The sequence below is a fragment of the Vidua macroura genome, chromosome 6 (assembly GCF_024509145.1).
Source record: "Vidua macroura isolate BioBank_ID:100142 chromosome 6, ASM2450914v1, whole genome shotgun sequence".
In the NCBI taxonomy this organism is placed as follows: domain Eukaryota; kingdom Metazoa; phylum Chordata; class Aves; order Passeriformes; family Viduidae; genus Vidua; species Vidua macroura.
This window is the reverse complement of record NC_071576.1, coordinates 28,597,600-28,618,833: the sequence shown is the minus strand read 5'-3', so window position 1 is coordinate 28,618,833 and position 21,234 is coordinate 28,597,600. Positions and strand designations below refer to the sequence as shown.

Below are 21,234 nucleotides of genomic sequence, written 5' to 3'. Positions count from 1 at the left end.
ATTACAGAACAAAGTACAATATACAGAGAGAGGATAGGCTTCAAATAAAAGAAATATTTTAGATAGCTCGGTTTCCTCCCATATCTTTTCCTTCCAAGATAAGTCACCTTAGTAATGAGTAGCAGCTAAAATTTAGGTCTATTTTCAAATCACATTTAGAAGTAAAAAGGCATCCCATCTTTCCTTTTTCTTAAAAAGTTATTTACATCTAATGTTAACAACTTTTTCTACATCATCCTGACATCCTCAGCAGCAGTAAAGACCACAAAGAAGTGGAAAGTAAGAGGATAACCAGAAGCAGCTAAACTAAGTGAAATTTAGATGGCTGGCAATTCTTCTGTCTTGAATTAAATACAATATTTGGCATACCAAATGAGGGTCAGCTGGCAGGTATAGCAAATCTGCACCAGCTTGGAGCTAGTAGAAATTGTCAAAACTTCTTCATTTCCCTGTCTGTCTTTCTTGATGATATGAAAACAAAGAGGGTTAGATTACACAAATCATTGAAGAAACTGAAGCTTTGTAATCTCCTCAGTGAAGTAGCATAAAGGGGGATGCAGTACTTTTACTGCAATTTTGCTGCAGTCTTTTTTCTCTGCAAAAAGTAGAATGGTATGCAGTACTTGATGTTTTATTTCATCTTTAACAATGTAATTCTTTGGTACAGCAGCAATTTCTACCTGTCGTAATTGATCACAGACAATAAAAATCTGTTCTTTTGGCCAGCATTTTGATAGAAAATCTTCTAAGCAGACCACTGAGTTGCTGCAGCACAGTATAGTCAAAACATTTTAACAGACTTACTACTTCATATAATATTTTAAGTTACAAGGTTTTATGTATAAAATTTCTTAAGTAGATTCAACCATATAGATGCAAAGACATTTTGTATGCAAGCAAAAAATCTGATTTAGACCACAGCCTGAACATTTTGTAATTTTAGCAGGTATTTATCAGTAGTTCTATAAATTACCTGGAATTATTTTCCTCAAAATTTTCTCATTACAATTAAAATTTTTATCCTGCCTTTATTCATGAAAAGGAATTTAAACTAACATGCAAAACCCCTCAAAATTTCTTGGATATATTAATATGACAATGAACAAATGTGTTGATTTTCAGTGGTCTGACATAATTTATCTGAAAAACTAAGTCATAACTTGGATAGGAAACAATTTTTAAATTTAAAATGTTAAAGATGTATAAATCTGTATAAAATCCTTATCTATGTAGAAAATATTTTGCTGTTTCAAACTTCTGTTTTTTCTTTTCCAAATGCAGAACAAACCACATGGCCATCAGAGTCAAAATGCTAAAAAATAGTTCAGCATTTTTTTTGAAGTGAGATTTACTGATAGTGTTGTTTTCAGTGTGAAAATATTATTCTGTATTAGTTTAAGTCTTATCATACCACTCTTTGTCTGAACTATAAGACCTGCTAAAGAGTGTTCCACAAGAACAAATGAAGGTTTCACATATAACAGATGCCTTCATCAATGGAATCAATAAATACATGTGAAAAAGTGGAGAAAAGGCTGCAGGTCAAATGGATTCCCAGTGGGATATACCTAAACCTCATCAAAGTGATGCTTTCTATCTCTGTATAATTCTGCAGTGACTGAAGAAAAATGACATCAAAATCTGTTGCCTTGTTTATTTGGAACTTCTCAAGTGGACCACTGTCTAATAGGCTGGGCAGAAACTAGTTTCCTTGAGTTCCATCTTGGATTCCAGCTTGTCCTTCAAATCTCTTAATTGCTGTATGAGCTGTTTTCCTGTAGGCATACATTTTCTTACTTTCTCACTAGGGCTCAAGAGAAATAATGTGAAATCATATAAAAGTGAACATGAAATCCCAGAAAGTAGGAGTCAAGTGGAAGAAACCTTAACTAATCATTTTGTCTTGAAGGCAGCCTCAGCTGCATTTCCATCATGAGGAATACATGTTTTTCTAAGAGACTCTTAAAAACACCTAATAATAATGGCCATTTTGCAATCTCCCTTGGCAACCTGATCAGCAGCTTGCTCAGGAATGATTTGTGCAGAGCTTTGGTTAGGAAAAGCCATGAAGTCTTCTTTTAGAGACAACAGAGCTTCTTTTGAGCAGATATGTGAAAAATCCTCACTCCCATTCACGGCCTTCTAGTGAGACTGGCAGATTGTAAAGGATGATGACACATTTCATTTGGAAATCTCAGTTTACCCTCATGCCAGCATGTGGAACTCAGGATGCCTGTGGGTCAGATTTTTATTCTTCTGACAGCCTTCTGCCCCATGTAGTCACTTTCAGGAACAGGGCAGGACAGCAACATTAAAAGCCAAGAAGGATGATCCTTCTAATTGCAACTTTTCACAAACATCCAGTCTGATTCTTTTGCCTCTTTTTTTTTTTTTTTCTTTTCTAAATACCTATCTATCTACCTATCTAGCTATGTACAAATGCAAATTTATGCATAGTGACTTTTTTGTAGTTTCTGGTTTTGAATATTCCAATAATCCAAATAATCCACTCACAAAAAATAAAAGCAGTCATCCTTGCTCAAAATTCACTGTGGGGTTTATGCCCATAGACATATCTTTCATTTGAAGATCAGCAGGGTTCCTTTGCAGTAAAAGAATCATTAGAAGAGTTCAGCCCAAGTAGTATTTAAATAAAAGATATTTTCATAACCAGTGTGGATAAAATCTTGGATTTACAAGAAGATCATGAGGAATGCATTTATGTAAACATGTACAAAAATATCACATAAGGTAAATTTTTATTAAAAACAGTTTTTAAGAAAAAGAATGTATGAACAGCAAGTTAAAACAGCAGTGCTTTGAGGAGCTAGTCATGCTTTGTGGTATGAAATACATACAAATATGTATTTGGTAAAAAAGGGGTAAAGGGGTAAAAAAGAAAGAAAGAAATAGAGGTCATTCAGGGCTTTAGCACTCTGAAGGACAAATTAGTCAAATTATCTAGGAAACTTATGACTTTCTATTGGAAAATTTGGTGTTGTAATTGTTGTTAAAAATAATTAATTATATAAGGTGTTTGAATGCAATTAATACTGCACAAATTAAAGTTATATGGTGAAAATCTCTCACAGGATTAAATTCAGCTTTGATTTAGGCTTTGGAAATTATCTAGTTCCTAGTTGTTCTCCACCTATATTCCAAAAAATACATATTCAAGGGTTGTTGCTAAATTTTTATTCCTCTTCACCTAGCAGATAACTGGAGATTTTGATGTTTTCAACTCCATATTTTTTCTTCTATTTTGATATTTGTGAAATGGAAAAAAAAAAAGACAACATATGAAATGTGATAAAAAGACCAAGTAATTGTTTCTTAATGCACAAAAATAGCAACTTAGATAGTGATTGGGAAGAAGAAACCCAAAAATGTCCCCTCTTCTTAAACAAAAAAATAACTCAAATCCAAACTCAAAATGCACCAGAACTAAGAGTTAAATCTGGAATAAATATGAAAACATCATTATTCACAGCAGTTCTAAAATCCCCATTCAGTTCTAAATCAAAATGATTTTCAGTTAGACTGGTATTGGATTTCAGCACAGCATTAGGCTTGGCATGCAGTATCCAAGCCTCTAAGATTTTGTGCTGTATTTTATTTAGATATGGATGACCAAGAAAACTCATCAAAAGTATAAGATCTCTTACATTTTATAATGATATGGGTTGATACAGCATTTGAAGAGTAAGCTTGCTGACTTCTTTCTTCACACTGTAAATTCCTTCCTGTTGTTAGTATTCATTTATTGGGTTACTTTTCAAGAATTTTTCTATTAATACATGGTTTAATATTGACTTAAGGGTGGCTACCATGCTCACAATCAAAGATGACTATTCAGGATAACACCAAAGATTTTTTGCCTAATTATTTTCTCTTTCCTACTCTGTCTTACCACAAGCAAGAAAGCACTTGTTCTTGTTTCATGGGGTGTTCTAATACTTCCAATAACCCTAAATATAAGCTTGGATGAGCTACTAAAATTTACATTTTTTATCACCCTTTATATTGTGTTATGTATAATGCCATTCTTTATTTACCTGCATTCCATTTTGAACGCAGCTATAAAACAGGATTCTTAAATGTCAGTAATAACTCATACCACAAAGAATATGAAATGAAGGGCAAAGCTTGCGTAAAAGTAAATTAACTGAATTCAAATTTTATCAGGGATATGTAGGGAAAATGTTTTGCTGTGGATATGATAGTGAGTTATCTGCCTTTTTCCATTTACCCTTATACTGCAGACTCAGATGGGATAAACTATATGCCATAATATGCTATCAGGTAAAAAGAGACATTCTTCAATCATGTTTGACTACTTTCAGTATCATTGTCTACAAGTCAGAGGGATTGTCTACTGCAGCTACACAGAGGCATTCAACTCTGTAGCATAATTAAAGTGCAGCAGGCTGCACATGTCTCTACACAAATTAATCTCGCATTCAGCAGTACTTAAAGAGTATGGGTACCAGGAGTTTGTTCAAAGGCTGCCTTTGGAGGTCAGGCAGAAACCCATGCTTCTACCTGCTGTGCAATTTTTTGGAGCTACCACTTATGGGCATCACTGGCTGTAGGAACCCAGAAGATAAAGCTAACACTTGTGTCTCAAATTGTCAACCAATTGTTGGATAGCTGTGGAACCAGCCAAGGACTGGCAATAAGAACACAGTGCAAACTGGCAAGTAAAAACAGGATGTGCCTGGTTTATACTTTAGTCAAAAATATGGAAAATCAATTATAAACCAAAGGGTAGTTTTAATACCTCCAATTTTATGGCAGACTTATTTCCTATGTATTGATGCTTTTTCCCAAGTCTATCTTATAGCTCATGCTGAGCTTCAGTCTCTTACATTTTAGTATTATTATCTTCATACTGATAGTTTAAATCTAGCTCAGACATTTCTACACAGGTTTCAGTCATCTATTTTTTATTTCAGTCAACATATTTTAGAGGCCTAACATAAAATTTCAGCCTTAGGCACCACGGTTTTATTCTTCCAGTGAATCTTTACAAAATTAATTAAAAATAAACCTGTAATTTGAAAATCAAAGCACAGCAAAACATTTGGTGACAGAATTCCTAAAATATAAATTACTATAATATTATGTCCTTTCCTTCCAGGGTCAAAGTACCATGTTTGCCTTATTGTGGTATATAAATAAAATTATTATCAGTGGCTGCAAATTTCCCCTTATAATTGCAGCTAGGGAGAAACTAAGATTTCCATAAAATATTGCTTTTTACAGCTGAGCTAGGAGGTTTCCAGTGTGCCTCCATATTGGTAGTCTGAGAAGAAACAAGTCAATATAGTACAAGTAAAATTAATGTCTGATACTAGTTCAACAGAAAAATCCCAGGTCTCTGCAAATGAACCCACAATGGACAAACAGATTAATACTTTCACGAATCATGCCTACTTTAAGGTGATCTGAAAACAATCTGCACTCAGAAGTTATCCAATCTATGCTGACTCAATCTATCCAATCTCTATGCTGACTGATTTTCTGAAGTTAGCCAGCTTCAGGTCATCTACTAAGAGATGTGCTTTTGGCACAGAATATCTATTATGTTTCTGTTACCCTTTTCTTCAACCAAGAATTCTAAAGTACAATCAATAAACTGTATTTCAAACTGTCCAGAAATACATTGCTTGAAGAAATTAAGAACAGCTTCAAAAAACTATTTTTATATTTCTCTCAAAAAATGCTGCAGCAACTAATTACTTGGGGCCTTTTCTCCAAAAACAAACATTCTTTTTGCTATCATGTAATCCTATTACCATGAAACAGAATTTACGGATGTTTTTTATTGTACAAGATCCATTTTTGATACAAAGAAAATATGGAAAAGATTCTTATCCTTCTTTTCTGTTATATAGGAGTCTTTAAATTGGCTTTCCCTTCTATACTTTTAAGTTCTTTAGAGAGCATAGGTAGAACTAACAATTACAACAGTTGCACAGTTGACACCACAAAAATCAATAGATCAATAATCATTAGCATGAATTTGTACGTTGGCCCTGAGTTTAAATACACAAATCTCTAATGCTAAAATGTATGTTTATGCTACCTTAGTACATTTATAATAGACAAAGTTCTGCCATGTTTACAATCTGTGTTTCTAAAGCAAATTAATTTTCTTTTGTTTTTCTCCACTAAATGACTAATCATGTAACTAGTTTATTTGATTAAAATTTCCCAAGCTAATCTCTCCAGTTCTTGGATTAATGATTTAATACAGAAACTTGGAAAGTCTCATCAGCTTTTTCTACACTGTTCAATGGCTTCCCAATTTGTTGATCATCTTTAAGTGAGGAAGTATTTTTGATAGACTATGAATCTTTAGCTGAACAACTAGTTAGAGAAACCAGCTTATTGTGAAAGAAACAAATCATGCTTATTCAAATCAGAAATACTCAGTGAAAGAAAAACAGAAGTACAGTATTATTCTCCCCCAGTATAATCACAATGAATGACATAATCGTTAAAATGAATTTATTTTATGCTTCTTTTTTCAAAGGTAGTGTGTCTTATAGATAAAATACTTTTATTTCTTACAGGATCAATCCTGATAAAATTACAGCAATCATTAAAAATATGGTCTTGGTTAGATAATTATTCTTTAGAAGAGAATGTGTACAATAATCATTTGACTGTAGCTCCTATGAGGTTAAACTATTTGGACACAGATGAATATGGACTTAAAATTTGAAATAACTTGACTTTCTTTTGAAATAATGCTCACATGAACTCTTGATGAAAAAAGATTTTTTTATGCTGTTTTCTTCTATCAATGATTGTTGCTTCTACATGGATCCTAAACATTTAATGAAATAGATTTAAAACAAATCCATGTGGTTCTAGAATCAATACACCAGCTGTCATATGAATGCATAATAGTCTCCTAGTGAGTCTAAAAAAAGTAAAAATTTTTCACTCTATGTGTTCTTTTCTCCACTAATTAATTAATCTTAAATAGGACAAACTAAGCTTAGAGCTAACATTTCTTAACTTTCATCTCAACAGTTTTAACAGCTTTCAAGTCAACTGTAAATGTTTTCATATGGCAAAACTTGACATAAAATCTCAGACTAGCCTTTTTTTTTTTTTTTTTTGGAAGAGAATAAGACTGAAAAATTTTGGAGTGATATACATACAATTTTGAAATAATATACATAAAAGTATGAAGGGCAGAGCATTATTTTGTTAGCTACCATAAGCAAAATCCAATATTTGAATTTACCCTGCTTTAGTTACATCAATGATCCATCCTGATATGAATTACATGTGGTATGGGAGGTGAAGAAGTCTATTTTATTTAGGGATTTAAGTCAAATTTTCTGCCTGATTCAGATCTCAATTATGTTGCCAACACTTATTTTGGGGTTAACTAACACTTCTCAGAAGCACTGGATCAATTTTTATTAGCCTATTCCACCAACAGCTCACTTATGACTCCTTTCCTGGGGCATGGATGAGATCTTCTGGACCTTTCCACACCACTTCGTAGCCGCCTCTTGTGTGCTTTGTGCCAGCATGTTGCTCCTACCTAGGATTCCACAGTCACCTTTAATGCCTTAAATTTATCTTCTAAAACAGTTAAAAGGGGATCAGTATCTAGAGAATGTCATGAAAGTATTTCTTTCTCTCTTTTCCCTATACTTTAAACTATCCCATACATCTCAACATGAATGCTAACCGTTATGAGTGGTATTTACCCATGAAATTAAGATATCATCCTAAATGGGAAATAAGCATGTTTTTTGAAATAAAAAGACCTTATTGTACTATATAAATTTCAGGATAGATGTTAAAGCAACATTAATATCTCCGGGCATTAAAATATTAATAATGAAGCCTCACAAAATACATTCTATTTTCTTAACATGCTTGAGATTATAATAGGTATGCCTGGGCCTTTGATTTCTCTTGTGGATCATATTTTTTTAGCTTGAAATTATAAACATATCTTAGAAATTTGCATACTTTGTTACTTTGATTGATAGAATAATTTACATTATATTATAGTGAAAAACAAAAAAAAAAAAAAAAAAAAAAAAGAAGAAAGATTCCTACTTAATTGTTATAAAGGCAGGAGCTTGAAGGAAAAGGACATAAAATTCAGTACAATCCATAAGAGCAGGAGAAAAAAAAAAAGGCAGAGAACTCAAGGTATCAAAGGAAGTAAAGAATTTGCGAATGAGTTGGATAAATTTTTACATGTGCAAAAGAAAAGTGTTCTATATTGGTCTTGTAGTTTAAATATTGAAAAGTCAGGTCCAAAACATTTATTAGCCAGATAATTGAACACTATGAGTGAAAACTTAAGCCCCAAATCTCCTGCTACTATTGAAGTGAAATACCTACACTAGATTAAAAACTAATTAAAATAAAATTCCAATGTCTTTTCTTATTTGGCAACCAACTAGTTGCACGTGAGAAATCAAAGTTTTATCTGATTTGGGTGAAATCTTCTGGATTAAGATTCTGATGATAACTTACAGGAACACAACTACTTGAGTTGGTCACCCCAAAGTTAAGTTTATATCAACATTAGCAAGTGTAAACATGAAATATTGTAATACCTTTGGAAAAAGAAACAAATAACACAAGCAAAGACTAGATAGATAGATAGATAGATAGATAGATAGATAGATAGATAGATGACAGATCTGCATCTGCATGTGTAACATATTTTAAAGGCAATCCTGAGAGAGCAGGGATTCTCAATTGATGTAAAATCAGTGGCAGGGGGAATTGTATTTAAATAAAAAAGAACTGAATCACTTCTTTGACTAGCAATAATAAATGAAAAAGATCAAATATATTTAGTGTTAGCAAGACAAAATATCTCAGTAACTTTGGTATTATGTGACAATTGTTTCTCTGCTTTTTGTATACTTAGTGCTCTGATTTAACATAAGCAACTGCTGGATGGTAACCTAAATTGTATGAATAAACAGAATAAACAGTGTTCCCTGTAGTCTTTATGTGTGCACTGGTTTCCATAGGTGTTGGAGAATTCTTGATAGATTTATCAATAATGATACTAAAGAAGCTTTTATTCTCTTTTAGTTTATTTAAATACTTTATGGGATTTCATATAATATGTTTATACAGGAGTTTGTTTAACTTCTAAATACAAAACAGATTGGATTTTTTTCATAGAATCTCTTCTTAAATTCATGCCTTTTTAAATTTGACAGTTACTCAGCCAGCTGTGTCAGGATCAAATGTATTCTTATTGTAAGATTCCTAACATAATATGTAGGAAAAATGAGCACTAAGTATTGCTACAAACAATGTGTCAAAAGCTTTTGTCAGGTGATTTATAAGTCATTACTTTACCTATTTCTTTTCTGAGCTTCTGTCAAATGAGATACTGTGGGAGTCATGGAAATTAACACCAGAATTAGTAGCAAACTTGAATTGGTATGGTAAGATTGGTTGATGAATTTGCAAAATGCATAAGTGGAGAGACTATGGCCAAATACCTCTTCAGAGACTGAAGACTGATTAGGCAGCAACAGCAAATGGAGAATCCAGTAATATATTCTTTCAGCAACATGTTTTATTTTTAATTTGAACTTGTGTGACTGCAAATTCCAGTTATTGGTTTTCATTAGATGAGTTTTATAGGCATTCACAACTTGATTTTAGAGGCAATTTTCTCTGGTGAGGGGGCCTTAACAGACTGGAAACTTCATGCCAAGAACTTTTGCAAGTATCAAATAGTAATGTCAAGCCCAAGTTAACTACATGCACGTATCAGTTAGGAGATGCATGACTACATCTCCCCTTTCTTACAATGAGAATCCTGGAGCATGATGAAGGCTTTTGAAATTCTATGCCCTTGTTAAATAGCCAAAGTATCTTAAGATATTTGAAACAACACACGTCCAAGTTTCCCTAGCTATACAGGAAGATGGAAGGACTGACAAATGACTTGCCAATAAACAATGGCCTATAAGTAGCAATTTTCTATGTTAAATTGAGGGATTTAATGTAGAAGCAGAAGCTGAGTTGGGAAGAAGATAGCAATTGACTGATTAGACTGAAATCACTTTTAGAAATACTGAAATACTTTCAGAGCTTGGGTAGGAATATCATCCACGTCCACTTAAAAACAGATTTATACCAAAATTATAGATTTTTGTATTAATTCACGTGTTCTCAGACTTCATATTGTTGTCCATTACCATTTCTTCCAGTTTAAATGTATTTTGTGTAGATCTTTTGCAGAGCTTTCTATGTCAATGCTGTGATATTTAAGATTACATTTATTGAAAGAATTTGAAAGCTGATAATAAAAATGGTTATTGCTTATGACTTTTGTTCGTGGCTGCTTTTCTACATTGGCACACAGGGAATGCTTATTTTTCTGTTGTTGCCATGAAGACTGAAACCCTATCTTTTATTCAATAATAGCTTAGACTTTTTGTTCAATAAAAATTAAATATTGCAAGCTCACAATAACACCTCACAGTTTGCAAAGAGGTATTCTACATACATTTTTACATACATAATTTAAAAAGAGATGTTATTGTTTCAAAACCAACAGTATTTTTAGGCTTGGTTCTTATCTTTGTTATATAAATGTAAGCTTATGGGTAGATCAAAGTCAATATACTATCTACTTCATCCAGTGCTCTGGTAGTCATTGCCTTCTTTTACTCCCTGTGTTCATACTTATTTACAAAAAGCAGGACATGGAAAAGAAAATCCTTCTACAAAAGTGAACTTGTTCTGCTTATTTAGAAAAACATATTTATGTTTTTGCAGTTGTATTAAAGGTAATTGGAACAAAGTTCATTAGCTGTCAGCTGTATTCAGTTTTCAGTAGATTGATATGATAATGTTACTTACATAAATTAGTGCTTCTGCTGAAAAGCTTAAGATAGATGAAAATGAAGAAGAAAATTGTTTCAAGAAAGAGCAGAGTAAGAGGATCAGAGGAGCAAGGGCCTGTGACAACATGCTGGAGTTGATATAGTCACAATGTTCAAGTATATTTGCGAGTTTATAGGAATACAACTAGAGAGTTCTGAGTAGAACAGAAAAATGATGGGAGATAGATATTGCCTAATATTTAAAGCTAAATTTTCAACATATCATGAAACTTGGGTGATTTGTCAGTGGTATTAAAAATTCCTCTGGACCTTTAGGCCAGCGTTATGATTTCATAATATTAGAGTTATGATTGTTGATCTATGTGTGTTAACAAGAGTACAGAATCTTCTTTTACATATTAGCTGATTCAAAAAAGATTTTAGGAATCAAATTTGTGACTAGATCACTATTTTCCTTTGTTTTTCACAGCTGGTGCAAGAAAGGAACATTAAATATTATTATTATACTAGAAAAGAGTATACGATGTTCAAGAGGACACTGCAGTATCTTCTGTAGTACAGGGAGGCTGAATTATATCGAAGTGGAGAAAAATGCTGAGAGGAGGCTAGAGTTTGAAATGAGAATTTTCCCTTCTAATTTTGTTGTATTTCCACTCAGGTTATCACTTGGACTGCTGCTTCTGAATCTTCTGGAAGCACTTACAATGCCCCTAATATACTCCTAATTTTAGTGGAGATAGGTATACCTGACATAGGTGGCCAGCAAAGTTCAAGAAAAATGGTCTGAGTACTTGCTCTAAGTTGTCTTTGTGGTCCAAGACTCCTATGGCCTAGGTCATACTCAGAAGGTCATGCAAAAGACTAGCAGGAGATAATCTTATATTGCACTTTTGAAATCACTCTTCTGAGTTATAAATCTTTCAATGAAAAGAGGCTATATGATTCTATGAGACATTAATGGAGACACACATTTTAAAGCTTCTCCCATTCCTTCTTTTTTCAGTGTTTCTTGAAATGCATTCTGAAGAGAATAATGCAAAGCATTAACTGAATCATTTTCACAGGCCATGACCCTTGAAAGATTCATATTGTAGAGAAGATGCTTCCAATCTATTGACATTTAATCAGTCACTATTTGGAAGGGAAAAATTTATTCAGTTGCTAGAAATTAGCAAATAACCCAGGTAGGCTTTAGGCAATGTGTGATTAAGGCTGCTTCAAAATGTGCTGAAGCACATGCTAACATGTGAGAGAGCCCTGTATCTGTAATCTGAGAAATCAAAACATCAGTTTTTGGAAGAAAATTTGAGTGGATTTCTGGATCTGTTCCATGTTTGCACAACCCATGCAATGGGCTGATCACTGTTGTATGCAAGGTTGGTTCAGTTAGGGATTTTAATAAATGTTAGTTAGTCAGTTCTCTGTACCCCTATTTTCCCCTCACGATGGTTCGCTCCGAGTTACTTACCACAGGAGCTGTCCCATGTCAATCTTGTAGCCACTCCAGGATTCTTCTTGAAAGTTCTATTTCAATCACCCCACCTTTGCATTCCTATTTGTCCCAGAACGCTGTACCCACCTCTGTTTTGTTCCCACAGGTTGTTATGTCCCACGTCACTCCCCTGTTGTCTGTCCCTATTGGGCAAGGGGGATTTCTGCCCCTGTCTGCTGCCCCCTGTTTAACCCGATGCCTTCATTGTCCCAGCGCCATTTTGTCCTCGTGCTGCACCTGGGAACAGCCACTCCAGCCACCGCAGCAGCCACGCCAGAAATAAACCTTCTCAGCCATGCAGGCAAGGTGTGCCTTCTCTCATCACTTTGCTTCCTCCCAGCGTAAGGCTACGAAAGCCATGTACCCACACCGGAGCACTTAGCCCTAGAGCCTCCATGCATGCAGCAGCTTCGGTCTGACCAAAAGGCAGTGCCTAGCCGGGCGCCCCACCTGCCCGAGACCAGAGTGAGAAACAAAAGCCGCAGATCTCCTCTCTATTTAGGTTCTAAAAAGGTTTGAATTTGTGATGAGTATGTCATTTTTCTATTCTCAATGATAGTTTCTCCATTGCTGAAGAATTCAATCTGGATATATGCAGAAACACAAGTCTTTTTACGATATGTTCATTCTTGACCTAACTGAGGTTAAAAGCAAACATTTTTTCAGTACAAGAAACCAGGTTTCCATGAGGAATTATTTAACTTAGTAATTACAAGTTTCTGTAAGCATATACTCTTATGGCATATGAAAACAGCAAGAGAACGGCGCAGTGGTCTCATTATACGCTGATTGATTTGCACCAGGAATTGCTTAAAATTTCAGTACTTCAGCCTGACCAGTGTGATTTAATTGCTGAAGGTGAAAAGCAAAGGTTAGCCCATCCACTCTTGCAAACATGCTCATTGTACTGATTCTAGAACTGGGAATGGAAAATCTTTTCAAACTACTTCCGCTGGGCTTAGCATCAGGCCAGCCGAACAAAGTTTGCAATGTTTTTGCAATTGTGTAGTGGTGTCTTGCAATTATGCTCTCCAGATTTCTTCAGAACATTGTTTTATCAAACACTTTCTGAAAATCAAAATCTTTAATGAATCATTCAGTCATTGTCACTAAAATCTGACTATTTTTCTGCTAATATGTGAGGCAGTAGAATCTAACTAACATCCCTTTAGTTTTTACCGCTAACAGTAAAAACATCTTTTAAGAGTGAAGTAGACAAATATGACAGACAAGAAGAAATGATAGAAGCATATATAGCAAATAAGAGTTGCATTTTGCCCTTTTTACATAAAAGCTTTATTGACCATAGTGGCAAGACAAAGTATAAGGGGCTGCTCATCTGATATAAGTCAACATCACAAGTCAAAGTTCAAATGAGAACATTTCAAGTTCATCTTGAAGATCACTGATATTTATCAAGTGAGTTTAGTTATTCTGGAATACAAGGGTGAAAAAAAGGAATTCAGGGACATTGGTTTGAAACCATTATAAATGACTGGAAATATTTCAATTTTTATCTTTAGAGGTAAAAATTTATACTTCAGAAATAACTGATTATTACTGTGCTTCAGATATCAGTGAGGAGATTGCCAGACTATCTTCTAGAAAATCCTTAAGTATATAAAAACCTAAAGTAAATAAAATCCTAAATCTTTTTTGCTTGGTCCTCTATTTTTAGGCATGTGTAAGCCCTGAATGGAAGTGTGCTCTGATGATAAAACCAGTAAAACACAAAGTGCTGTATGAGAACAAGGAAAAACATCTGTATATTTTAATTAAACCCCATAATCCCATACATAATATTTTGCATTCTTTTTTATTTTATTAATTTCAATTTTCTTCCAGGTTTTCTAATTCTTAAATTAATTATAAGGGAAGGTGATTTGCCTTTTTAGTACTTAAATATTAAATTTAAGGAGATTAATAGAACTGGTTTCTATTAATCACTGTTAAAGTGGTGTCTGTCTTTCTATCTATTTATCTGTCTAAATGAGTGGACTTACCAATTTCAGAAAAAGTACCATTTTATAAGAGACTGTGGAGTAAATTGCGAAGGTCTGTGTAACAGAACCAGTTTTTATTATCTGAAAATGAAATTAATATAGGAATTCATACACAGAAAGTCAAACCAACTGAATTTTGAAATATTTGTTTCAGCTATGATGACTATTTATACAGAAGAACAGTTATATTCTGCATATTGAAGAAAAACTGATTTTTTTTTTCCTTAATAAGGAAATATTTTTTAAGATAGAAAAAGTTGGAAATTAATAGAGATTAGTCAGCCTTATATGGGAGATTGAAAATATTCTGATAAATCTTGATAAATTGTTTTCTATGCTCAAATTTGGCCCTGGGTTTCTTTTGGGGAAAAAAAAAAAGAAGAAACCAACACCTAAAGTCCAACAGTAACAAAACTACCACATCTATCTAATCCATTGTTCTGATATTTTTGTATCAAAGTCTTTTTATAAGACCTTCTAGAAATCAATGCATTGACCTCATTGGACTTTGCCTCTACCTTTGTATTTATTGAGTCATAAAAATATTCCAATGTCATGTATTTTCACCTGTGTAATTACTCTTTTCTTTATTAAAAGGTATAAGGTATGGTAAGCAATCTACCAGGAAGAAATATAAAAACACTTAATGTTACCTGTCATGGGTAGCTTTATTACAGTTAATAAGTTGCATAATATAGAAAATCCAAAAATTTTATTAACACATTACCTTTCTTAGCACTTGCTTGCTCAGTAAGATCCTTCATAAGTTATCACCCCCTGAAATTACTTACTGTATTCCCCAATTTCATTAAGAGGAATCATAGCTCTAACAGAAAGAAGCAAGGAAAGAAAAGAGTGCAGCAGCAAGAGACACTACAAATAACCACTGTAGGAAAAAGTGACACCATCTATATATCCTCATGGTGAATAGAAAGGTGAGGAATTAAAACTGTTTGGTACTTTTATTTCTCAGTGGAAGACAGAAAGCTATAATGATGTGTGAAGTGTGCTATTTCAGGAAAGAATTAGTCATACAAACATTCTCCCTCTGCTTTCTTTTTTTTTTCCTTTTACATTTGTATTTAATTACTGTGGATATTCACTCAATGAAACACACTAACAGTTTATAATCTTCCTGATGCCTGAAACAGAGGAAAGTAATTTATTTTTTTTAAGTGAAGCAAAATTGAGAAGAAGCAGCTGTCATAATTACTTATCAAGCTTTTTTACATCGGTCTGAATTTTGCTCTCTGAAAGGTTTGTACAAGTTTTATCAAATTCAGTGGGAAAATCCATTAACTCAGTGACAGGATGCCATGATGATCAATACTGATTTAACAACAGTATTTCAAGGATTGCAAGGATTTGGGCAAGGGGTATACTGAATAAAGTGAGAAACAACTGAAAGAAATTTCTAATTCCTTTATAGTGATTAAAGAAAAAGCCATTCTGGAGGAGAACATGGCCACCATACAGTGATTTGATTAGAAAGTAACTCCATTTATCAAGCTGTACTGGAAGTTTTGATTATTCTGAAAGGAATTCACAGAAGGATCTGAGGAACTAAAAATATTAAAAGGAGGAAAATATTAAGAAAATCTGACAATAAAGAGTAATTTGAAGGGAGTTTATCAAACTAACATGATCTAGAAATCTATGGAATCTTAATGTGTTAGCAAAAACACATCAAGTATACTTATAAAATGATAATAATTTAATAAACCTCAGCAAAAGAAAAAACAGAATAAAGACAATTTTTTTATTCTGTTCTGTCTTTCTTCCTTCCAGTGCTCTGGGACTCATCTATCATGGCCTGTGTCAGTTGCTCCCAAACACTTGTAAAAAACCTTTGCTAGATAATAATATCATAACCTATATAATGAGTAGACTTCCTAACCCTTTGGGTTAAGAAGTATATCTCATCTTACAGAAGCTTCAGCAACGAAACCCGTTTAAATTTATCAGAAATCCTGATATACTTTGAGAGCACATGAATAGAAGAATGGTTTTCTGTGCCTTTGTCACAGTGCCTTCTACTCATATTTTCAATGCACTTTCTATGGACCCTCTTTGTGTTTATGCTTTTTGTCATTTTTCTCTGAATATTTCAGCTTTATGTAATTTATAGGCAGGGTAACCAGAAATCACTGGCATTCAAGGTGAAGCTGTACTGTTGGTTTACATAATATCTCTGTGGCATCTCTAGTATTACTTTCAACTAAGGCTTTTATATATATGTAAACAATTTTATTCTTGGTTCTTCTCTGATGTCATGCAATTTTCTTCTTTCATCTTTTCCTCCCCTGAATCCTACAGTTTAATTGGAGTTGGTTGTTGCATCCCAGGTTTGGGTTCAGATTAGGGGTTCTGATATATGTTAGTTAGCTGGTGCTGTGTACCCCTTTGTACACCCCTGTCCCCCCCGCACTGGTCCGCTCCGGGTCTCTTACCATTGGAGCATCACCATGCCAGTCCTGTAACCACCCCCCTGTCCACTCCGGAGAGTTCTGTGTCTGTTGCCCCATCCCCGCATCCCCTATTTGTCCCGGAATCTGTACACACCCCTGTCATGTCCCCATTGGTTACCGCAGTCTACGTCACTCCACTGTTGTTTGTCCCCATTGGGCGGGAGGGCTTCCGCCTCCGTCTGCCCGCCCCCTATAAAACCCCATGCGCCCTCGGTCCCGTCGCCGTTTTGTCCATGCGGTGCTAGGGAGCGGCCGCGGTTCTCCATCGCAGCTCCACGTGACAATAAAAGCTCTCCAGCCAACCACGCAGACAGACAGGACATTCCTTCGCCTCTTTGTCTCGCCCAAGCACCGGCCACAGAGCGTGGCCAGCCCCACCGCAGGTGCGCTGAACGCAACAGTGCCCAGGACACGCAGCATCCCCGGTCCCGCCAAGAAACAGCGCCCTAGCCGGGCTCTCCAGAGCTGCCCGGGACCGGGGAAAATAACTCGAACGCCACAGTGGGTAGTTAGTAAACTCCTTTACTCTACTAGGTTTGCTTGAAATCATCACAGTCATATTGGCACAAACTAAAAATTAATTTGAATCATCTGCAGACTTTCTGCCCCTCTACTCTGCTCTTGTGAGACCCCTCCTGCTGTGCTGCATCCAGCTCTGGGGTGCCAGCACAGGGAGGACATGAATCTGCTGGAGTGAGTCCAGAGGAGGGTCATGAAGAATAGAGGAGTGGGGAATCTCTCCTACAAGGAAAGGTTGAAAGAGTTGGGATTGTTCAGCCTGGAGAAGGAAAAAGATATTGGAGAAAAATTTCTGTATTCCTGGGATGTTCTGGGGTACAGGACATATAGTGCAAATGCAGCATCCCAAGGGACTATGCTTGAGGCAGCAGCTTTGCCAGCTGTCTTTTGTCTCTATCCATGAGACAAATGTAGGACAGGAGAAATGCAGCTCATGTTCTGGCTCAAAATGAGCACAGGTCATCAGTTTCTGCCTGTTGCCACTTGTCCTATTGCTTGACACCACTGAGAAGAGCCTGGCTCCATCCTCTTGACACCTCTCCTTCACATATTTATAGACACAGATGAGGTCTCTTTCAGTCATCTTTTCTGAGATCCTATTCTTGATGTCAAATATAGAGGCTGACTTCAGGTTTGCTAGATGGAAGAAGCCTATCAAGCAAGTGGATGTAAACTTAACAGGGTTGTTTGCCTCAACTAGCTGGTGGAACAGTGTACTACCTTTTGTGCAAGAAAGCTAAGTGTAGTTATATTAAAACTAAAAGGAACTCTACTATAAAATGCTTGCCTGTATTTACTATATGGAGAATGAAACAGGAGGTTTTGTTGAAAGACTTGGTTCAGCTGATGCAATAGTGAAGAGTATATCAGTCATCTGAAGCAGGAAAAGTGCCTGTGACATAGGAACTGTAGGGTTCTGTTCAGATCTGTTTTTCTTTGCAGTACATCAAATGATTGTGATGAAACAGACTAACATTAATAAAGAATGTGAGTACACACTACTGTCCTCTTCTGCTGCAGAGTTTTGAATCACCTGCAAATAGATGTATCACTTTCATTTAAAGATGTAACAGAAGACATAGCCTGCAGTCATGAACACACTCCAGAAGTGTTCTCAGAAGCACTCTAATGCAATAAATACAATGTTGATATCCTCCATTAAAAAAAGTCTTTATGTACTATACTAGCAGAGCTTGTAAAAGTATTTAGAAAGGCATTGGATGAAATTGTATGCATATGGCATTCTCTATATGGACCTATCTTTACAACACAAAATTGATTTAGATGGCAGTAGACTTTCTGTTACTTACAAGCAGTATTTTATTTGATAATTTTATTGTCATAAACACTTATTCATTTCCCCGAACTAAAATTGCAATCAACTGCCAATTTTGAAAGACAGGTTGTCTTACAAGAGCTTATTTTGAAGACCCCAGAACAACTCACCACTGAGGAGTTTTTTGCTTTAAGTTTTTCTTTAACTCTGTTGACTTATAAATTGATAATGTAATTGGATCATAGGCTCATAGGTCCTTTGGAAAAGACCTTTGAAGATCATGTGGTCATGGGCAAGGATATGTCTTAAGAGATATTTGTACAGGGATATATATTTAAGAGATATTTGTACAACACTAACATGATTTAACTTTTTGTCAGCCCTGAAGTAGTCAAGACCCTAAGATGGATCAGGTCTCATGGACTTGTACATGGTCTATAGTGGCCTCAAATCTGATCTCCTGAGATGGGTTGGATTTCACTTCCCAAGACCCAGCCTTGAAATTCAGGGACTTAAAGGTGTGTGAACAGCAATTGCCTTTGAAAACTGAAAAAAAAAAATGCTGAGTTTCTCAGTCTTCTTAATGTCAATTGTCACTAGTCACCCATATAATTTATTATTATTCCATTAAACATGAGATAGGGAACAGATTTCTCTCATCACCCATCCTAGAAAGGACTATTTGAATGAAAAACCCCACAACTGTCTTTTCTTTCATGCAAAATCTTTTCTGGATTGTAGTGGTAATGCTAAAGAGAATGTAATTTATTTCAACACATAAAAAATAAAAGCTCAAGTAAGAAAATGTGAGCTCTTTTTGATCTAGTTCTCATCACAGACTAATTCCTTGTGGATGTTTTATCCCCTTTGCAAAAAAAGCCTTATAATTACCACAATTTAAAGGCTTTTACTGAGTCAGGGACACAACTGAATAAGCTGACATATTGCAGGTGAGATGTGTACTGCCCTGGCAGATGTTACATCACATTCTAATCCTCTACAAGGACCTAATACTGTCCTTGAATGTGTATGATAAAAAGTCCTATTAAGTTCTGTAAGAACTGGTTATTTAGTTTTAGGAGTATGGTTTTCCTTATGTTTTTCTGGACTTGGCAAAAATCACTTGGTTTTTATGACCACTACTAATAATTTAGAAAGGAAGTTCACATAAGGAAAATTTTTCCATCTAAGAAGTCTTAAATGAATGGAATTTAATCCTAAAGATGCCATAGCACTGGGTTTGATGACAATTATTTAACATATCTTTAATGCAAGTCTTTATATAGTGCCTGGTATTGGAATTTATGTATGCAAAATTATTTATAAAATCAAAGTGATGATACAAATACATATAGATTATGTCTACGTGGTGATAATGAAACTGACTTTAAATGTCTACTGTTTCTAGAATAAAGGGGTTTTTTGGAGGGGGGGGTTGGTTTATTTTTGTTTTGTTTTGTTTTGTTTTTTTTGTTTTGTTTTTTTGTGTTTTTTTTTTTTTTTTTTTTGGTTGGAAAAGAATGGAAAAGTAAAATTTGAAATAACAATGTCGGAACTGCGGAACTGGGTAATGAACTATTATTTATTTAATGGTGGCAGATACTAGTGGCAAAGGCTTGTACCTAGAGCTGAGAACTATACAGACTGCATTTCATTCCTGACAGTAAATCAATACACCATTAAAGTCTGTTCCAAGATCTTCCGTGACATCTCAGAAGTACACTGATATTTTTCTGGCCTTCTAAATAAAATAAAACAGAGGCCATCAATACACACATTTCATTTTGGACTTAAATTTATGCATGAGAATTGTCTTGGTGAAATTCATGTTCATAATTACATCCTTTACCCATAAGTGATTTATGCTCAGCACCTTGGAGGTGGCATTCCACGCGACAAACAGAATCACCCTACTACCAGGTATCACTGTCGAGGAATGTAGACAAACTCAGAAATACAAGTAGAGAATTTTCATGTTAACCTGACAGAGACAACTGTCAGTTTGCATGGTTCAGTTCTTACACCTGCAAATAAAGTGTTATTCAGGTCTTTGAGATCTGTGGACAGAAAAATGGGATAGAACGGCTGATTATGCCATTAATATAATATCCAGGCCAAAATGCTATTTATTAGGAATTATGCCTTTTTACATATTAATTCCTAACATAGGTTTTCAGATATTTGGATCACCCTTATTTTGAAATACATTTTTGTCTCCATTTGTGACAAATACAGCATGGAAATTACATGTAACTAGATTAACTAATTGGGAAGAAAACATTGCAAGTATTATTAAAGGGACTGATGATGAAAAATGTACATTCCCAGAGATACTTTTCCTTTTTTTTTTTTTTTTTTTTTTGTTTTTTTGTTTTTTGTTTTTTGCATGGGTATTAAAAACCCCCATAATTAAAAGTACTTTGTAGGTATTTTTCAATTGCAAAGAGAGCCTCAGGAGAGTGTTTGGGGTAGTATTACACATGACGGTGCCAGTTGCCTGGAAATTAGCAAGTGTGACACTTATCTACAAGAACATCTGGAAAGAGAATCCAGGGAACTTCCTGAGTGCCAGGACAGAATGTGCAGAATTATAGAATAATTTATGTTG

At 34.8% G+C, this 21,234-nt stretch overlaps 1 long non-coding RNA gene across 1 annotated transcript; it reads left to right on the top strand.

The window, feature by feature from the left end:
* Window positions 1-12,594: 12,594 nt before the first annotated feature.
* On the top strand, window positions 12,595-16,084 carry LOC128809577 (uncharacterized). Its single transcript, XR_008437780.1, has 3 exons — window positions 12,595-12,666; window positions 15,177-15,298; window positions 15,793-16,084. It is a non-coding gene; the product is annotated as an uncharacterized LOC128809577 (long non-coding RNA).
* Window positions 16,085-21,234: the final 5,150 nt, after the last annotated feature.